This window comes from Cornus florida, unplaced genomic scaffold (genome assembly GCF_030987335.1).
Source record: "Cornus florida cultivar Cherokee Brave unplaced genomic scaffold, ASM3098733v1 CherokeeBrave_3.0.0_Hap2_Chr04, whole genome shotgun sequence".
Classification (NCBI taxonomy): Eukaryota; Viridiplantae; Streptophyta; class Magnoliopsida; order Cornales; family Cornaceae; genus Cornus; species Cornus florida.
Genome location: NW_026775574.1, coordinates 92436987 through 92458167, shown reverse-complemented (window position 1 = coordinate 92458167; position 21181 = coordinate 92436987).

The following is a 21181-nucleotide window of genomic DNA, read 5'->3' as shown; positions in this document are numbered from 1 at the left end:
AACGAATCCTTGTAGGATAAAGCTATGTTGAATGTGTCGAACCTCAAGAACTGTGGTGGATTGTTAAGTTTGAGAATAATTATAATTTGACTCAAAAAGAAGAAGTTTGTGTTGTTTTTCTATTGCTAAATGGAATGAAATTAAAACTAAAATTAAATAAAAGTAGTGATCAAAAGAACGGGGCTTAGGGAATTGATTTCACCACTAACCTCGTAACAAAGGTCAAACATATTAAATTTGGGAAATTTCATTATATGTACGTTATAAATCACGTGGCAACAAGCTTGCAATGATTAGGTCAATGAGATAAATTTATTAGCACTTCAAAAGTATAATCTATTTTCGGTTGGCACGAATTGTCTATCTAACTATTCTAAACTAGGATGTAATATAACCCGTCTTTCCTAGGCATGGATTATCAAATTATTTGCTAACATAAACAATTATTACTATTGCATGGCAATCATTCTCATTATCAAATTATTTGAATGCTACTTGTGGGTAAAACTAGAACGTACCCCAAGTAACATTCAAACATATCAGTGTCTAGTTTCCTTACTACTGTTGATTCTATTTGATCTTTCAAGGTAGTGGAAGGAACTAAAATAACTTGATGGTATAAACTATAATTATTCGTGTAAACCATTAATCACAAATAAAACATGAATCCCAATAAATTGAATTTTGTTATTCTCAAATATCTATAATGCATAAATAAATAATTATATATAAATACCTCGATCCCTGATAACAAACCTCGTAATGATCAAGTCAAATGTCAATATGCCTTATGCGGAACTATAACGACCTAAATTGGGTATTCGAGTCATTAATGGGCGGTAATTCGGTTTCGGATCCTTATCTGAACCTGAGGGCATATTAGGAGTAAAATAGTTATTTCATACCAGATATGAAGGATTAATTGACTCTAAATGAGTCGAATTGGATTATTTCTACTCATTTTAACCAATTAAATCCATTTCATAAGGTTTTAGTGGTTAACACAATTTCCCACCCTCGGTATATAAGATTTTATAAGTAAGTCCCACTAAAAAAGTCACAACTCTTTTTGTAATTGTAATTTGAAGATGAGACTGGTATCATTAGAAAGCTTACTCAAAAGCTGAAAATGAACTGCTTATATGTGGTGGTGTTATTTTCAATTGGTATGAGGCCTTTTGGTGTAAAGCCCAAGAACAAAACTATGCGTTCGGGCTCATACCCAAAGCGGACAATATCATATCATGTAGTGGAGTGGGTTGTTACAAATGGTATCAGAGCCTGACCAACCGGAAGTGTGGCCAACGAGGATGTTGGGCCCTAAAGGTGGGGTGATTGTGATAACCTTGTAAGCGGGTGCGAGGCACTGTAAGCTACCTATGACGCCCTAGTTTTTCAAAACAGTGCATCCGTGATAACCCGAAACAGATCTGGAATGCAGAAGCAAAAAATAGAAACAAGAACTCTAGGGATATACGACATTCTTAAGATGCCAAGATGACCTTCCATGAAGTCACAGAACTCAAAAGAATCAAATGCAGAAGCTAAGATTATAAAATGGGAAGGGTACTTGACTAGGGGTAAAATAGTCTTTTCAAATAAAACTGGATACAACTGAGCATACCATTAGATAGACAAGGAAAAATTAATAAATATAGACTCAAGAATCACTTCATTCGGAGTCCGGATAAAGAAGGTATGAAACTCCAAAGTTTCATAAAATTAGACTTTTGGGTTTCAAATCAATGCAGCAAGGGTACTTGATAAGGGGTAAAATGGTCTTTTCAGATAGAATTGGACGCAACTGTGCATACCATTGGATTCACAAGGAAAAATTAATCAACTTAGACTTAAAAATCACTTGATTTGGAATCCAGACGAAGAAGATATGAAATTTCAAAGTTTCATAAAATTAGACTTTACGGGTTTCAAATCTGTGAAGGGCTTGTACAGATTTTTGGATTTCAAATGGGATTTTGAGGGCTTAAACGATATTTTTATAAAAAAAAAATTGTGAAGAAACCCCCCCCCCCAAATTATGTTTTCTACATGACCATGTCAAAAGAAGTTTTTATTTTTCAAGTGAAATACCCGAAATGTCCTTACATCAGAACTTTTTTCAAAAAAAAATTGAAAAAGAGCGCACACCAGATTTTCCAGATCTGTGAGCTGTTTTCAGTATCAAAACAATTTTTTTTTTTTGCAAAAACTCAAAGAAGAAACCCACCTTAAAATCACATTTTCTATATGACCATGTCAAGGTCGGAATTTATTTTTCAAAGGAAAAGCCCCAAAATGCCCTTAGATCAGATTTTGCAAAAGAAATGAAAAATGAGTCCAAATGATGCTCATTTCATGAAATGAGGTGTTGTGTGCCAAAGTGAACGTGTACGCAAACGTAATACAAGTATTAAGACGCGCTAGGATGGTCTACGACCTCGAAATACAGCCAATGCAAAATACGACCTATCCAAGCTCAATTTGGCCTAAAATGGACTTTAAAAAAAAAAAATTGAAACTTAAAATCATAAAATGATTTCAAAAGACCGTTTGGCCTTTTGCCACACTTCATGCATATAAAAAGGAACCCTATGAATGTGCCTTAGCACATTTCCCACACTCCATGCAAATGTAAGATACTAAAGCATGCTATTTTTTCATTTTTTAATAATATAGCTTGAAAGTAAAAGTACTTAGAATACAAGCTTCATTACATACATGTCAAATACATATCAAAAGGTGCACTTATGTGCACATTACATATTTGAAACAAAATAATCATGTTTTGACATATAAAATAAAAACAAAGCATTTTATGCTAACATTTGCATGAATTAAATATTTTAAGTCTACAAAGCATCCAAGGCATAACATGAATCTCAAATAATGATTTCCTGTACCTGAAACAAGTCGCATTTAGCAGGGTGAGTAACTTGTATTACTCGTAGGGAATGAGCATGCATAGACCTAACGTTTTACAAGTTTATCACATTAATGTGACATAATTCATAAGGTTCATGCCACCTAACGTCTATGTCAAGAGTGAGACTCATGGATCATCTTAAGTTACTTTAAAACATTTCAACGCAAGTTACAATATAAATGTAATTTAACTAACATTGGAACTTCTAAATGTAATGTAATAAAGTATAAATTCACAAAGTAAACTACTTAGAATTTATATGCGAAATCAACAAGTGGTGGAAAGATAATGACATGTGGTCTCAATGACCAAGCAAGTGATCTCGGGTTACTAACGCTCAAGGTGCTACCTAGTGCGCACTAAATCCGGAATAAAATTGAGACATTGGTGTTTTTGGGTTACTAGCCCTCAGGGTACCACCCAGTGCGCACTATATGTTGTAAAGGGAGCTCTCATCCCCCGTACTAGAGCCATGCCCTAACCGTAATATATTCCAATGTCCACGCAAGCTTCCTAAAATCAACAAGTTGCGCATCAAGGTGTATTACATATACTCAATACATTTAGTCAACTACCATGCACAAACAAGTCATGTAAAAACACGTAATATATGTCCTATATCTTCAAGCTACAATAGCATACGACATGTCAAATATATAATGTGTATACAAGTAAGGTAAATAATAATTTCAACTCATGGAATACTATCATGTAATCATATTACAAGTTCCAAATTATAAATTAAGTAAGAAAACAACATCAATGCCAAATTACCTCAATTGAAGCATATAAATGAAATTTAATTAAACTAACTAATTAATTTTTCAAGATTGCATAGCAACTCCAAAAGTTTTAAAAATAACATATGTCAAGGGTTATATCAAAGCCTCATTTAATATCAAGTCACAAGCTAATTATACCTTAGTTACAACTAGACAAATTAAACTTCATACAAGAAAATAATTAAATAAAAGTTTCAAAACCTATTCAAATATTCTCAATTTAATATATGTGAAAGAACATGCATAACATTATTTAAAATCAAGTTACAAGTTAATTCTACACTAGGTACAATTAGGTGAATTAAATTTCATACAAGAAAATAATTAAATAAAGTTTTCCAAATTCATTCAAATATTCTCAATTTAATATAAGTTAAAGAACATGTCAAGACATTACTTAAAATCAAGTTACAAGTTAATTTTACACTGGGTACAACTAGGTGAATTAAATTTTATACAAGAAAATAATTAAATAAAGTTTTCTAATCTCATTCAAATATTCTCAATTTAATATATGTTAAAGAACATATTCATTACATATATCAAGTCAAATGTCAATTTAAATGAATGTAACACTAAATAGAAATTAATTAAATTAACTAATTAATTTCTCTAGAATTTAAATCAATTTCAAATGACTCCAAATAATTATATGTCAATGGTACTATCATGGTAATCACATATATCAACTCAAAAACTTAATTACAATAAGTGGAACAATTAAATAGAAATTAATTAATTTCAAATAATTAAATCTCTAGATTCTAAAACAATTCCAAATGACTTTATACTAATACAAGTTATAGATCAGGCCTTCAAGAATATCATGTCCTGCCTTAATTTCTAGCAAGGTACTATAACCTATTAATTTAAAAATTAAGTATAAGATATGTAAATAATTTATTGTAAGCTATAAAAACAATTAAAACACTTAAATTAAAAACCTAAATCACCCATACCTCACAAGAGGATTGTTTTTATTGAATCCAAAGCAAACAAAGTAATTTTTGAATTTCCTTCAAGGGTTATATAAAGGAAGGTGAGGCAAGTCTTTTGTGTTCTAAACTTTTAGGTCTAAGATGAGTGGAAAGAGATCAAAACCAAAGTTTTAAGCCTAGCTTAATGGTTTCCTTCAATGGTGGCTGGGTTTCTAAGTGAGGAAGAATAAGTTTAATATGTAAAATGAAATAATTAAAACACTTTATTGTATTTCTCCACTCACTTGGTCAATGGAAATCAAACACACCTAGTCTTACACTATACCCTCACACACACAAAAGCTAAATTTTAATTAGAAGCCTACACTTGTCATTAATCCAATGGTTCATTCTAGACTTAATCTAAAACTTACACTTGTCAACAATCCAAGCCAACAAGTACACCAATGTTAAGCCAACAAGTGGGTGAATCTCCACCCTCCACATGTCACCATCCAAGGCTTCCAAATGTGAACCAATTAGATGCTTACAAGTGGCCAATGAGAGTGTGACACGTGTCACACTTTTTCGGTAATTGCAAAAAGGTCCTTTTTGAAAATATCTTCTAAAATAAATTGCAAAAAGGTCCCTAAGAAATAAAAAAATTACTTTCTATAATTACGAAAAAATCCCAAAAACAAATAATGTTTTCGAAGAAACTATGCATCCATGCCCTTTACGTAAACGTAAGTAACTAGCATGCTTTTCTATAAAAGTAAAAATACACAAAACATGTAATTTAAATATCATGGATGTATACAAAATCAGAACCAAATTCAAGCACAAAAAGTAAGGTTACGAGAAGAAAATCATTCTCGGGAAAAAGACGAAAAATAAAAAGTGCCGAAAAAAAATATATGGAAATGACACGGTCCTCACAAGGACGTTGTCAATTCAAAGGAAAAAGTTTCGGGAACTATTTTCGAGTACTCGAGACGACACAAGTTGATAAAAACCCGAACTCGGAAAAGAAAAATCAACGGAAAAAATTTATCCGTAAAATTTGAGAAAAAAAAAAAAGAAGGAAAATGACCGAGTCATTACACTACTACACTGGGCGAGTTACGAGTGCACAATCCCACATCACCCGGATAAGAGAAAGGTGAAGTGCTTGTATGTGATGGTGTTATCTCCAATTGGTATGAGGACTTTTGGGGTAAAGCTTAAGAGCAAAATCGTGTGAGCTCATGTCTAAAGCGGGCAATATCATACCATGTGGTGGAGTGGGTCATTACAGATAGTATCAGAGCCTGTCCAGCTGAAAGTGTGGCCAATGAGGATGTTGGGACCCAAAGGGGGTAATTTTGGCTACGTTGTGGGCAGGAATGCCGTGGGCGGGTGCGAGGCATTGACAGACTACCACACTGGTCGAGCTACGGGTGCACAATCCTACATCGCCTGAAAGATAAAGTGCTTATATGTGGTAACATTATCTCCGATTACTATAAGGCCTTTTGGGTTAAAACTCAAGAGTAAAATCATGCGGGCTCAGGTCCAAAGCGGACAATATTATGCCATATGGTGAGTGGATCATTACAAATGATATCAGAGCTTGACCCAGCCGAAAGTGTGGCCAACGAGGACGTTGGGCCACAAAGGTGGGGTGATTGCGGCAACCTTGTTGGTGGGTGTGCCGTGGGCGGGTGCGAGGCACTGGCAGGCTACCAGATTAGGTTAGCTACGGGTACACAATCCCACATCGCTTGGGTATGGGAAAGGTGAAGTGCTTATATATGGTGGTGTTATCTCCAATTGGTATGAGGCATTTTGGGGTAAAGTCCAAAAGTCAAACCGTGCGGGCTCATGCCTAAAGCGGACAATATCATACCATGTGATGGAGTGGGTCGTTACACATTGCACGTGGTTTAGTAATAAAAGAAACAAATAAACGCATGGAGTTTCGGTCGACGTGTGGTAGCTCAAGATTTTGGAGAGCGAATATTTTCACTGTGGATGGCCCTATCTATCGTGAAATACTCACACGTCGATCGAATGTCCCAAACCAGTCGACATGTAGTGTCCGCATAGACCGATTCATGCTATATACCATTTGTGATTTATTTTCTCCTTTTACCTCTTATCACCCATTTAATATTACTAATATTTACCACATAACCCAGTAAAAATTTAATTGTTGTGTTTTAGCCACAGGTTCAACTATATTATCCCCGGACCTCATCCTAATTATAGTATGACCTTAACAAATGACTGTTTTACCTTTTTTGGGTTTTAAATCATTATAATTAAGTTAAATGACTATTTTGCCCTCGTTGGACCCTAAAGTGTTAATTTAAGGTGAAATGACTGTAATACCCTTGCATGTCATCGGGTTCGGGTAAGGACCCGATTAGTTATTCGGATCCAGCAAATTTGGGTCGTCACAGAGTATATATGTTTTGTTGATCTTGGTTGCATTAAATGGAGTAGCCAAGACATCACCATGGAATTCTTGGCCTCCCAGTTTTCATACTTTAGATTATCTTATGCCGGAGGCTTTGCAGATCTGGTTTCGTACTTAATTTTCCCTTTATTTCTCAGGGAAATCTTGGACGATTAGGACCACTCCATAAAGTTTCTTCTATTCAACTTGGAAGTGGAGATCTGCATGGTTGGGTTTTTAGTATGAATAGAGGATGACATGATGGTTGAATGGTGTGATAAAGCCCGCAAAAAAGGAAGATAAAAATGGCAATGAAGGTCGTAGAGAAACTGACGGCAGTGAATGTAACGACTCGAGTTTTTCAACCCGGTAAGTCAACGATGCCCAAAAGTTGACCCGGTAACGGATCCGAAATGCAGAAGTAAAAGGTAAACCAAGGCCTCTAGAGATATAAATCATCCCTGAGACACCAATGTGACCTTCCATAAAGCCACGGAACTTAAGGTAAGCAAAAGCGGAAACAAAGGTCAAAACGGGCAAAATCCGTCAATTAAGGGCAAAATGGTCAATTCACAATTAATGTAACAACCCTGGATTTTTTAACCTAGTGTCTACTGTGATGACCCGAACCGGATCCAAGATGCGAAAGCAAAAGAAGTAAAAAGGGCCTCTAGAGATGTACGTTATCCCTAAGATGCCAAGATGACTTCCCATGAAGCCATGGAACTCAAGAAAAACAAGTGCGGAAGCAACGGTTCACAAACGGACAAGAATAAACCAAAGGGCAAAATGGTCATTTCTAAAATGGAATGGGCTCTATTGAGCACACCATTGGAAAGATAACGACAAAAGAACGAAGTTAGACTCAAGAATCACCTGATTCCGAGTCCAGACGGAAAAGATATGAATTTAAAACAAAGTGGCCTTCGCCGTTTAAGGGTTACCATGAACCTATCTTACTAGAACTGGAATAACTCACACTATAGGTAGAGTTTTGATGAGTTGTTAGTACCAATAGAAAGCTAACTTCGAGCTCTTGAACTTAGAATCAAGAATGACCAGATTTGGATTAAAAACGAACAAGACATGATCTCCCAAAATTGGAACAACAAAGCTGCCCAAGAAAAAGATGAAGAACAGAGCTCTAGGGAGGTTCGGTCGACCAACGGCAAGGATCAGCCGACCGAAAGTCAATCATCAGCCTACCGAACACCAATGTTTAGTCGGCCGAAATGCCATTTTGGCTACTGGAATGGGTTGAGCATTGTCAGTCGGCTGATGATGCTCCATCAGCCGACCGACACATCTGTTGCAGCTCAGAAAAGCTGCTGCAATGTGTGTGTGTGATGCTTGGGCCATCTCTAAGGCTCTATATGCTTTCTAAATGATCCGGACATGTTTGAAAACATTCCCTAGCATCATTGAAGCATTCAAAACATGCTAAAACAATAGGGAACTCAAAATGACACCCCATGGAGGAATTTTTCATAAAAATTCATAAAATCGCCCCAAAATAGGTCAAAAGTTAAAACTTAAAGGTTTTGTGAAATGTAGACATGCACGCAAACGTAAAAAGACATTTAAAACGCGTTCCAATGGTCTGCGGCCTCAAAATGTCAAGAAGGCAAAATATGACCTCTCAACGGCCAAAAATGCCTAAAAATGGAATAAATGGAAGTAAAACGAGAAACCTAGAATGAAATGGTGTTTGGCCCTTAGCCACACCTCATACATGATCATAGAAATCCTATGAAAAAGAAAGAATGGAATTCCCATGCCCGATGCAAAAGTTATGAAGCAAAAACTTGTGATTTTTCAATGTTTTCACAATGTTCTTGAAGTTAATACATAATACATGACATTGGCCTCCGGCCTCATCTTATACATGTTGAATACAATGAAAAAAGTGTACTTATGCACACTTTACATATATGAAATCAAAGAATATAAGTTTTATATAAAAGGCTATGAAATGGTATTTCATGCTAACATTTACATGAAATAGAAACTGAAAAGCTGGAAGACATCCCAATGAATGGCAAGCATCACGAACCAAGTCTTCGTACCTGATCAAATCCCCCAGTAACTTCGGGGTGAGTAAACAAGTTTACTCGTAGAGAATGAGCATGCATCGACTCGATTTCTTTAAAGATTTTTAGGACTAACATGATATAATTCAAAAGGGATCATGCCACCTAACGTCTATGTTAAAGATTAGACTCATGGATCATCCTAAGCTACCATGGAGTAATAGCAACAAGAATCATGATATATATACACATATGAAACAAGTCAAGTTGGGATAATCCAAGTATATGACAAGAAGGATACTAGAACATAGATTAACATAAATTGCATTATCAATACAATTAAGCAAGGTTTAGAATAGTCCATACAACACGACAAAAGGATACTAGAATACAAGGATTTCATTATCAATGTAATTAACATGGTCAGAGCATTCCAATTAACACGATAGGATTAATACACGAATCAAGAACATGGCATAATATCTATGCAATTTAACAAGGTTGGAACATTCCAATGAACAAGACAAGAAAGTATATGGAATCAAGGATAATGCACAATATCTATGTAATGAAATAAGATTGGAACATTCCAATTAACAAGGTAAGAGTTATACATGAAACCAAGAATAAGGCATAACATCTATGCAAGTAAATAAGGATGAAATCTTCCATACGACATGAAAAGAATCTTAAATCTTCAAGGAATACAACACTTGAAATTTAAGGAGTTAAATCACGACTGAAGCATAAAATCTATGCAATGAGACAAGATTGGTGCATTTCACATACACGACAAGTTTAAATCTTCAAGGAATAGCAACTTGAAATTTAAAGAGTGAAATCAACCAATGTGGAAACTCGGATATTGCCTGGATTAAAATCGTACTCTTGAGATCACTTTAGGGCTACTAACCCATGGGTACCTTCCCCTAGTGCACACTATAGTTGTAGAGGGACATTCACCCATACTAGAACCAAGTCCTAACCATGTCAATTCTTGATTGATATCCCAGGTCCCAAAATCAACAAGTTGTGCAAGTCAAGATTGTACCAAAATACAAGAAATGCATTAACCACATATCATGCACAACCAAGATTTTAGAACACACAAGTCATGCCCTAAGTTCTCAATTATGATGGCATGTGAAATGTCAAGAAATCAAAGTGTGCATTTATATAAACTAGAACCAAGATAATTAGCACAAGAAATCCATCGAAGCAAATAAACCACAAGTATAAGGTACATGATATTAATTGCATAATAAACAACACATGTGTACATAAACCATTCCAAGACAATGAACATATTCATTAAACATATTAATGAAACCAAGATACAAGAAGTCTAGATACATGATACTAAGGCATGATTAACTCGAGGAAGACACAAAAGAGAATTTAATCTACTTAAGAGATTAAATTATCAAGGTTGCATGGCAAGTCCAAATATTCTACGAACAAGTTATGTCGATCATCATATCAAGGCCAAGTTTGGAATCAAGTTACAAGTTCATCTTATACAAGACGTGACCATGTGAGTTAAGTTCCATACATAGAAAATAATTAAATACAAGTTTCAAAACTTATCCGATTATTCTCAAATTGATACACGTGAAGGAACTTGTCAAGAAAATCATGAATACAAGGTTAGAAACTTAATTGTGCTCATGGAACCATTGAATAGATTTTAAGTATTTCATTTAATTAAAATCTCTAGATTTTGAAAGTCATCCAAATGACCTCAATTTAATATATGTTATGCAACATGTCAAGACTTGATTTACTAGCATGATACAAGTGACTTCCATGCAATGTACGGTCATGAGTATTAAACTTTAACACTAGAAAAATAATAATTAAAAGGTTTCAAAACCTAATCAAATATTCTAGATTTAATATATGTGATACTATATGGCATGCACATCAAGAATATCAAGCTGGAATTCCAATGGAGCGAGTAGTACACTCGGAGCAATTTAATTAATCTAATTAATTAAATATTACTAGATTTCAAAACACTTCCAATTACTCTCAAATTCACCTATGTTGAAGAGCATGCTAAGGCCTAATATAATATGCTAACACATATTAATTTCAAGCTAGTTAAGGCCACATGATTTAATATTTTATTCAAGATAAATATTAAATAAAATCATCAATAGTTGTCCAAATGATCCAGATTTAATATATGTCAATCAACATATCAAGGGATAATATTCTATCATGCCACATGTTTAAACAAAACTATGGATATCGGGGAAAATTAAATCCTTCACAAAAAAAATAAATAATAAAATCTCTAGATTTTGTTATTCAAGCATGTAATCAAGTTGTATAAGCATCACAAACATTTAATATAGCAAGAAAGTAAATTATAACACCCCCTACCTCAATTTGAGATGGAAATCTCAAATCTCTACCGAAAAAAAAGTGTTCTGAATCCGACGATACCGAAGGGTTTTGTCCGGGACAACACAATCTGAATGAATACCCAAGAAGCCCCATCAAAACCACAACTTGACCTCAAACCCGAACTCAAGAAATGGTTAAAAATGAATTCTAATAAGGGGGAATGGTAGAGCACTACGAGGGGAACAATAAACGTAAAGGCCAAAGAGTTTTCACTTAGGAAATCAAGTGGAGGAGAAGGAGAAAGGGTGGCAGCCCAAGGAGCTCCCATAGCTGTCGGCCAAGAGGGGGAGGAAGATGATCAAAATCCGACTTTTTGACTTTAAGTTCCCTATAAAATAGTAAGTCTCAAAAAGTGCCCCGAAAGGGCCCCGCTAGGTCTAGAAAAGTGGAATTTGAGCAAACGTGCTCAAACGGCAAAACTCCGTGAACAAAAAAGATTCAAAATGAGAAAATATGAATAATGGAAGAAACGACATCAAAAATTGAGTCCCGAGCAGAGAAATATGCCCCGAACAAGTTCAGCGGCAATCGGGTCCAAAAACTCTAAAACTGGAGAAAAATGACCAGAAGGAAATTCTAAGAATTCACAACTCGATGAAATGTGAAAATGAATCCCGTACTAGGATCCAGACTCCAGACGAGACATTTTGCAATAACTTTCGTAAATTGCACAATGGACCCTACAAAAAGGGTTAACTGTGAAACTGCCCCAGAATGAAAATATCTTCCAAAAGATATTTTCTTAGATGCCCCTGAAATAAAAAATCTTCAAAAGATATTTACGAAAAATATCCCAAGAAAGAAAAAGATTCTAAAGAATTGTGCATCCATACCCCTATGGACACCGAGAGTAACCTGAATACTTTCTTGTAAAAGTAAAGATATGTATTTTAAGAAAACCACTCAAGATGAAGGCACGTGAAGTCAAAAACTAACTCTGAGCATGAAAAGTGAGGTTGTACTAAAAACTGACAAACGGAGATAAGACAAAATAAGAAAAAGGACGAAATAACGCACAGTGTCCGAAAAGTGAAAATGCAGAAATAACTCGGTCCTCAAAGGAAGTTGTCAATCCACATGAAAGAGTCACAGAAACCATTTTCGAGCACTCGAGATGACACTATGTGACAAAAAACATAACTCAGAAAAGAAAATTAAACGAAAAAAATTTATCCGTAAAATTTCAAAAAAAGGGAAAGGAAGGTAAATGACCGAGTCGTTACAATTAAAAAGAGAGAATTGACTCTAAATAAGTCAAACAAGGTGAATACAACCTAATCTAATCATTTCACAACATTCCAACAGGTTCTAAGAACTTTGGACAAGAATCCCACAAAATGCCCTTTCCCGGTTTAAGCGAAAACTGATACTACCTCACTAAAACATAAATAACTCCAACTGTGATTGGAATCTAAGAATGGCATTGGTACCATTGGAAATTTGACTGAAAATCCATGAATTTAGGCTCAAGAATCACCCCATTTGGGTTAGAAATGAATGAGATATGACCGTTTGAAGTTGAAACTTCAGTGCTAGAACACAATAGAGGAGTTGTGCATGTTCAAACTATTTCGGTCGACCAAAATAGAGTTTCAGTCGACCGAAACTCATAGAGACTTGCTAGAATCTTGATTTTTAAAGTGAGTTTGGTTCGGTAAACCGAATTAAACCATCGGTCGACCGAAATGGTCCTAAAAGCTGAAAATGGCTACTTGAATTGATGAATTACTGTGCAATGAAGCTATCAAAAGCTATCAGTCGACCGAAACACCTCGAAATGCTGCTATATGACCTGCTGTATACCAAAGGTGTTAAGGTTCGACCCAAGCTTTGAATCCGATGATGATTTGGTTCAAAAATGAAAGTTTAAATGTGATTTTCAATGAGATTTGAGTATGTGAGCATGTCAACAACCTTAAAATGAATAAATGAATGTGTTACAACAACTTATGGCCTTATACATGACAAATACAATGATCTCACATGTCAAACCCCAAATTTTGTTAAAATGCACTTTTGAAGCAAAAGTTGGTACCAATGAATACAAGTAATAAAGTAAATATGTTTGGCCATTGGCCTTATTACATACATGCTTATAATGTCAAAAGTAAGCAATTTAGTATCATTACATGTCAAGGAAGCTACATTGGCTTCTAAAATATCATACACCCATGGTAAACAAAATATGACATCAAAAGTAAGGCATGTTAAACATTTGCATGTCATTATACAAAAATACTTCAAATCTCCAAACCACCTAAGACAAGTGCAAATCTCCAAATCTTGAATCCTGTACCTGAACAAAACCCTAGTAACTTCGGGGTGAGTAAACAAGTTTACTCGTAGGGAATGAACATGCATCGACTCGATATTTTATAGATTTTTATATTAACTTGAAACAATTCAAAAGGGATCATGCTTCCTAATGTCTAGGTCAAAGGTTAGACTCAGGGAGCATCCTAAGCTATCTTAGAACATTTCTAGCATAAATCACATCATGCATGCAATCCCAAACAACATAAGGGCATGATATACAAAGCAACAAAATATAGATTCTCAAAGTCATCAACTTTAAATCTAAAATACGAAAATGACAAAAGTGGGTCATGCCACCTAACGTCTATGATCCAAATGAATCTATAAGATTATTCCTAAGCTACATTTGAACATTTAAAGCATAATGTACTTAACAACATCAAGTTTACAATGATTCATCAAAAATCATAAAATATAAATGTACTTAACAACATTAAAAGTATACTATGATTCATTCAAAATCATAATGCATAGATGTACTTAACAACATCAAAATTCGCCAATAACCAAAACCACAAGTCACAATTAAACATGATTGTCAACTTGGAATTAAATGCGAAATTAAATAGTGGAAGACTTGGACATCAAGCTCGGAATTCTGCCGAGACCTCAATGGTTATTCCGGGCATTAACCCGCTGGGAAGACTACCCTAGTGCGCACTATCTCAATTGGGGAGAACTCATACCTTCTGCACTAGAGCCAAACTCTAGCCATGTCACTTATAACAACAATGTCCTAAGACTCCAAAATAAATCAAATAAGTTCACAACTTATACATAATTTATATAATGTACGAAATCACCTTCCATGCACAAGTAGGTTGAAACTACACAATCTATGCCTTAAAGTTTAAATTCTAAAATGTCATATATGATGTTAAATACAAAGTGTGCAATTCATTACACAAGGCAACAATATATTCCATAAAGAAAACATGTTCTCGTGAATATAAATATAACAACAATGTTATCCAATGCTCAAAACACAACCAAGTGAATACACAATAAGTTCAATTCTATGATTTGAATATAGAAGTAACTTCTAAAATACAAATAAATCCATGGAGCCGTTAGATAGAATTTAATTAAACAAAATAATTAAATTCTCTAGATTTCAATTTTATTCCAAATGTCCTCATTTTAATATATGTTAAATAACATATCATGGTCATTACATATATCAAATTAAGAGTGCAAAATGAGCAAGATACCATCAAATAGAATTTAATTAATTTAAATCAATTAAATCTCTAGATTTCAAAAGTTGTTCAAATGATCTCAAATTAATATATATCAAGTACTAAGTCATGGTCATACCATATATCAAGTCTAAAATGGAATACAAACAAAACACAATTAACTAGAATTTAAATTAAATTAAATTCATTTAATCTCTAGATTTGAAAACTCATTTAAATCATTCTAATTTAATATATAACAAAGATCAAGTCATGGCCATGCCATATATCAAGTCTAAAACGAGTTATATACAAGACAAGATACATCATTAATTTCTCAAATTAATAAAAGACATGCATACAACTTATATTTCATACAAAAGCAAGTAAAACACTCGGAAAATAAATATAACATCCCTTACCTCAATAGAGAATTGAATCTCTATAATCCCAAACAACCAAGCTCAAAAATGAAAAACAAGACAAGGGTTTTGAAGAGGAGAGCAAGATGAAACTTTTGTCTCTCAAGGTATATAGTCTAAGGTGAATGGAAAACCCTCAAAAATCAAGGTCAAAGCCTAAGCATCGAGCTCCTCTAATGGTGGCTAGGGTTTGTGGTAAGGAAGACAATGTTACAAATGAGATTAAGTGTGAGTGGAGGAAATAGAAATCCTCCACTCATTATGTGATCTTACACTACCTCTCACACACACTAATGCAAGACTAAATTGTGAGCCTATACTTGTCACAAATCCAAGACTCCTTCCTAGGCTTAATCTTAAGCATACACTTGTCAATGACCTAAGCCAACAAGTGGGTGAATCTCTACACTCCAAATGTCGCATGATGATGCATCCAAGTCACTCAATCCCAATGCCAATAAGTGGCACCATGAAAATGTGACACTTGTCACATTTTTTAAAAATTGCAAAAAGTCTTTTTTGAAAATATCTTCCAAATTAAATTGCAAAATGGTCCCTAGGACGAAAAATAATTGATTTGCATAATTACATTAAAATCCCAAAAGTTATGAATATTACAAAAAAATTATGCATTCATACCCTTTACAAAAAAAATAAGCAGCTAGAATGTATTTTCTACAAAAGTAAAAATACAAATGTTATGGAAATTAAATATAGTGGATGCATGCAAAACCGGAATCAATCCGAGCACAAGAAGTGAGGTTATGCAAAGAAAAATGATAAACGGGAAAAGACGAAATAGGGAATAGTGTCGAAAAATGAAATTGTGGATTTGACGCGGTCCTCAAAGAAAATTGTCAATCCAAGGAAAAGAGTCTCGAAAACCATTCCCGAGCACTCAAGATGACATTAAGTGACAAGAAACCAAACTCAGAAAATAAAAGATTAATGGAAAAAAAAAAAAAATATCCGTGAAAATCTGAGAGAAAGAAAATGAAAGGAAATGACCGGATCATTATAGTGAATGCCGTGAAAAAACTGACAGCAATGAAGGCCGCTGGGAAAAAAACTCCCAAAGAATCTAAATAGGCTCTGATATCGTGTCAGTTTATGAAGAATGAACCACTCTACTTTTTTTATAGAAGAATCACATAGATATATAAATATAAGAGTATACCTACGTTTGGCTAAACTAGGCAACTTTCCTAAATTAAGAGCTAAAACTTAGGATATAAATTACAATCATATATGTACATCCTATTTACATAAAGAATAATAAGTTAACTATTCCAACACTAAAGGTCATTTAGCCGATGTGTTTTAGGTGTTATGTGTTTGGTCAATACCAAAATAACTGTTTTGTTGTATGAGTGCTTTGGGTGGAAATCGAAGCCATGTTTAGTAATGAAAATTTCTTTTGAAAATTTCATAAATTTGCTTTAGTTCCTCCGTTATAATACCAAAACACACACTATCACCAATTTGATGATATAGGTTTTGACCAAAAAATCTAATATGTTATGAACTATTACAAACCAATATCAGTTGTTCCAAACATGATATGGGCCCAAATTTGGATATCAATATCAGAAAAACAATATCACAACACTTCCTAAACAGGCCCTAACTAATTAAACCCACCAAGAAGCCCAACTTGAATTCTAAGCTGACACATGAAACCCCATGACCCGGCAACATAAAATCCGACCCAATAAACATAACCCAGTGAACACAACCCAATGCAATTAAAACATAATAATTAAACCATAACACAAATAAACACATAATTAATTAATTTAAACCCAATTTAAATTCTATAAATCCCATTTATTTATCCCTTAAAATTACAGGATATTACAGGAGGTCTTTGTAATTATGGCAAACCATAGGGAGGTCGGTGTAATTTACTCTTTTTTTTAAAAAAAATAACTATTTTTTTTTACATTTAAAAACAAATTTAAATGACAACTTATTTTTGCTAAGTTACCAACATGACCGTATCCAAATAGTATGAGTCGCATTTGTTCGAGTTCTAATGAAAATGCTTGGTTTTATGAGATTCTTGAATAGAAGTTGAGAAGAAGCTTGAGTCATTAAGAATTATTGGTTGATGGGTGGTTGGGTTTTTGTTCAGATGTGATATAGAAGAGAGCTGCGGTGACATAGAGGGAATAAAAATTAGGGTAAAATGCAAAAAACCCCCCTGAACTATTGGGGTTTTGCAATTAACCCCCTGAACTACAAAAAATCACCATGAACTATGATTTTATTGCAAAAAAACCCCATAAATTATTGTTTTGTTGCATTCCGGTAGGTGACTTGGTCGGAAATATTAAAAGACAAATTTACCCTTTTTAAAAACTACGTTGTTTTGAGAGAGGCCATCAATAATTTCATAAACCAGAAAAAAAAAAAAAAAAAAAAAAATTTGTTCCCCTCTATCCCTAATCTCTCTCTCTCTGTTCTCCATTCTCTCTCTTCCTAGCATCCACATAACCCAATTCCGGTGAGATGGAATTGGGTTTTCAATGGGAAGTTTTTATTCGGAGCTTTCGCTGGGGTTAATGGGTCAAGGTTCACCAGAATTTTGCAATGGGATTGCTTGGCTATTGGCTCGGCCGTGGAGAGCTTGGGGCAGTGAACAGTGGGCTGTAATGGTGAACTCGCGGCGGCTAGCTCGGCTTTGATGGTGTCGGCTGTAAAGGAGGCGGCGGTGAGCTTGTGGCCGTGCTCGGAACACAGACGGTGGTGTGCTCGGCCAATGGAGATGGCTGGTTCGGGACGGTATCGAATCAGCGACTAAAGAAATTGCGATTTCGGTGATGGGCCGTGATTGGGTTTGATGGTGACCGATGGGATTGAATGCTGGAAGCTTAGCTTTGGATGATGGTGGCCGGTGGTGGAGAGGATGGCTGTGGATCAGCTGGTCATCACCGGATAGTTTGCTCATCGTCGCCGTTGTCCGGTCCGCTTCTCTTCGCCGTCGCTGGAATTGGAAGTGGAAGGTCACAGATCGCCACCGTGGTTTTGTGTGGCTTGGTTGATTTGTGATCAATTTTGTGGTTTTATCGGTGGATCTGCGTGTTTGGTGCAAAGAAGGAACTAAATAACTTTTAGGTATTTGAGGTTTGGATATATGTGCCTCAATTAATCAAGGGCCTAGAAGAGCGAGTCGACACAGTACAGAAGATTGAGTCGATCATGCCTGTATGCATCCTTTGTGAAATTGATTGTGTTTTTTCTTTTCTTTTTTTTCAGGCCACACATATATATAAACAGAGGAAGGGAGAGAGGAGATGAGAGCTATGTTCCAGCGAGGAAGATGAACAGTGAATATGAACAGTATAAGGGTGTGTTTGGGTGTTTAAAAGGGGTGTGGGTTTAATAGTTAAAGTAAGGGCATTAGTGTCTTTTCATGGCCATGAGGGCATTATAGTCATTAAAGTTATAGTGTATGTCATGTGACCATCACATGATGACGATCCGACCGGAACAGTGACTGAAGGGGTCATTTGCAACAAATATGCATAATTTAGGGGGTTAGTTGCAACTTTAGTAATTCAAGGGGTTAATTGCTCATTGCCCAATAGTTCAGGGGGGTTTTTTGCATTTTACCCTAAAAATTATTGGTAATGGATATTGGACCCAAATGTATAGGCATTTGTTAAATAAGTAATTATTAGTATAAAATTGTTGTATTTGTAATACATTTTTGCTAGAAGTAATATTTTTTTGGACATGGTCATTTTTGTAATCCCACACAAATAACATGTCATTTATTAAACCATCCCTATTATTTTTTTTCATCTTACTTATCTAACTTCGTTTAATGCATTTAAATCAACAATAGACAATGGAATGTGACAGAGTATTATGAGTATATATGAGTTTGTTCTTATAATGATAGTTTGGTCAAGTATTGAATGATTTTAGTGCAAGAATGTGTAGACAAAATAGATAATGGGGCCGGTTGCTGTATCCACAATTTGGTGCCCTGGGGGTGGTTCCGAAGGGCCCTGCCTCAGGGAGTTCTGGGTTATCAAAAAAAAGAAAAAAAGAAGAAGAAGAAGAAGATAATGGAGACGAGTTTCTGTTGTACGAGTTTTAGTCATCTTATTATGATTATTATTATTTTAAATTTAAACATAACAGCAAAATAATAATAAAAAAATTATTGTAAACTTTTTAATCCCAGTGTACGTCATTGCTCAGAAAGAAATGGGGGAGAGCATTGAAGCATCGTTCCCCAATTGCATCCAGGGGGAGGAGCCCTGACCTGCTCCCACTCAATGCTTTCTTTACAAAACGATATTGTGGATTTTAGTAATTTCACATCCTCCTTTTGTTTCATATTAGATGTTCATATTTAGAATTTAGAGTTTTTAAAGAGACATGTAATTAATGCATTGTTGTCTTTTTAAATTATTAATTTGTCTTTTTTTAGTTTAGACATGTATAGTTACCAGTTTGATTTTTTTTTTTTTTAAAGTTATTTACGTTGACTTTTGAGAGAGGACAACTAATTTGGGATATCTATAAAAATGAGATAAGTAAACTACTAATATAGGACAAAGGTAGTATTTACTAAGGGTCAAGTGCAGAAAACCCCATAAAATATGCTTACAGTGCATATCACACCTCAAAAGTTTCAATTTGGTATAAATAGATCACTTTGACAAATTTAAACTTACATAAAGTATGCTTACAATGCATATCACACTCCAATAGTTTCAATTTGGTGCAAATAGATCCCTTTGACAAATTTAAACCCTAAGTTGACAAAATTACTGAACTATTTTATAAAATATATAAAAATAAATAATTTTGTAGAATGACCAAAAATGGCACTATTGGAGGATGCGCATCACGTGCAAAAAATACCTCTAAAGTTTCAATCTAGTACAAATAGGTCCCTCTGACAAATTTAAACCCTAAATTACCCTTACTGAACCTTTTTATAAAATATATAAAAATAAATAAATCTATAAAATAACCAAAATGACACTATTGGATGATGCCTGCAATGGACAAATAAAGATAAAAACATAAAAGAAAATAAAATTATAAAAAAATAAAAATAGAAAATAAAAAACGAAAATAAAGTGCAAACTAAAGAAAACAAATCTGCTCTAAGCTCTGAAAACCAGTCCACACTGATATTGGGAAATTTTTTTAAATTTTTGTTTAACTACGAAAAAAAGAAAGTAAAGAAAAAAATAGTAGAAAAGAGTAAACTGAAATCTCAAAATATTCAAATACTTGTTCTACAAATTTTTTAAGTTTTTTTTTAAAAGAATGTTTAGAGATATATATAGAGAAAAAAGTTTCAGAAAAAAAAAATATATATCTATAAGGCAATATGCACATAACAACCGTATTCTATGATATTAATAGCATATATACCCCTTGGGCATTTTCAGAAGAGTAAAATGACAAAGCGGGTATTACAACACTAATTTATGTCAGGTGGAATATTTTTGCACAATGTGAAAAGATTATGGATATTTTTTGCACACTTTTTCAAATATGGATAAAAATGCTACACGGGAGTATACTTTAGGAGTTTTTTCTGCACTTGTCCCATTTAATAATGCCAATATCTGAAAAAAAAATTGATAGTTTAAAAACTCAATATAAATCCGAAGTTGGGCATGGATTCGAGTTGGCTATGTATCTGGGTGATTGTTGACACTTTAATTTGAATTTTATTTAGGGATGGCAACGGGGCGGAGTTGGGGTGGAGTTGGCTAAACCCTACTCC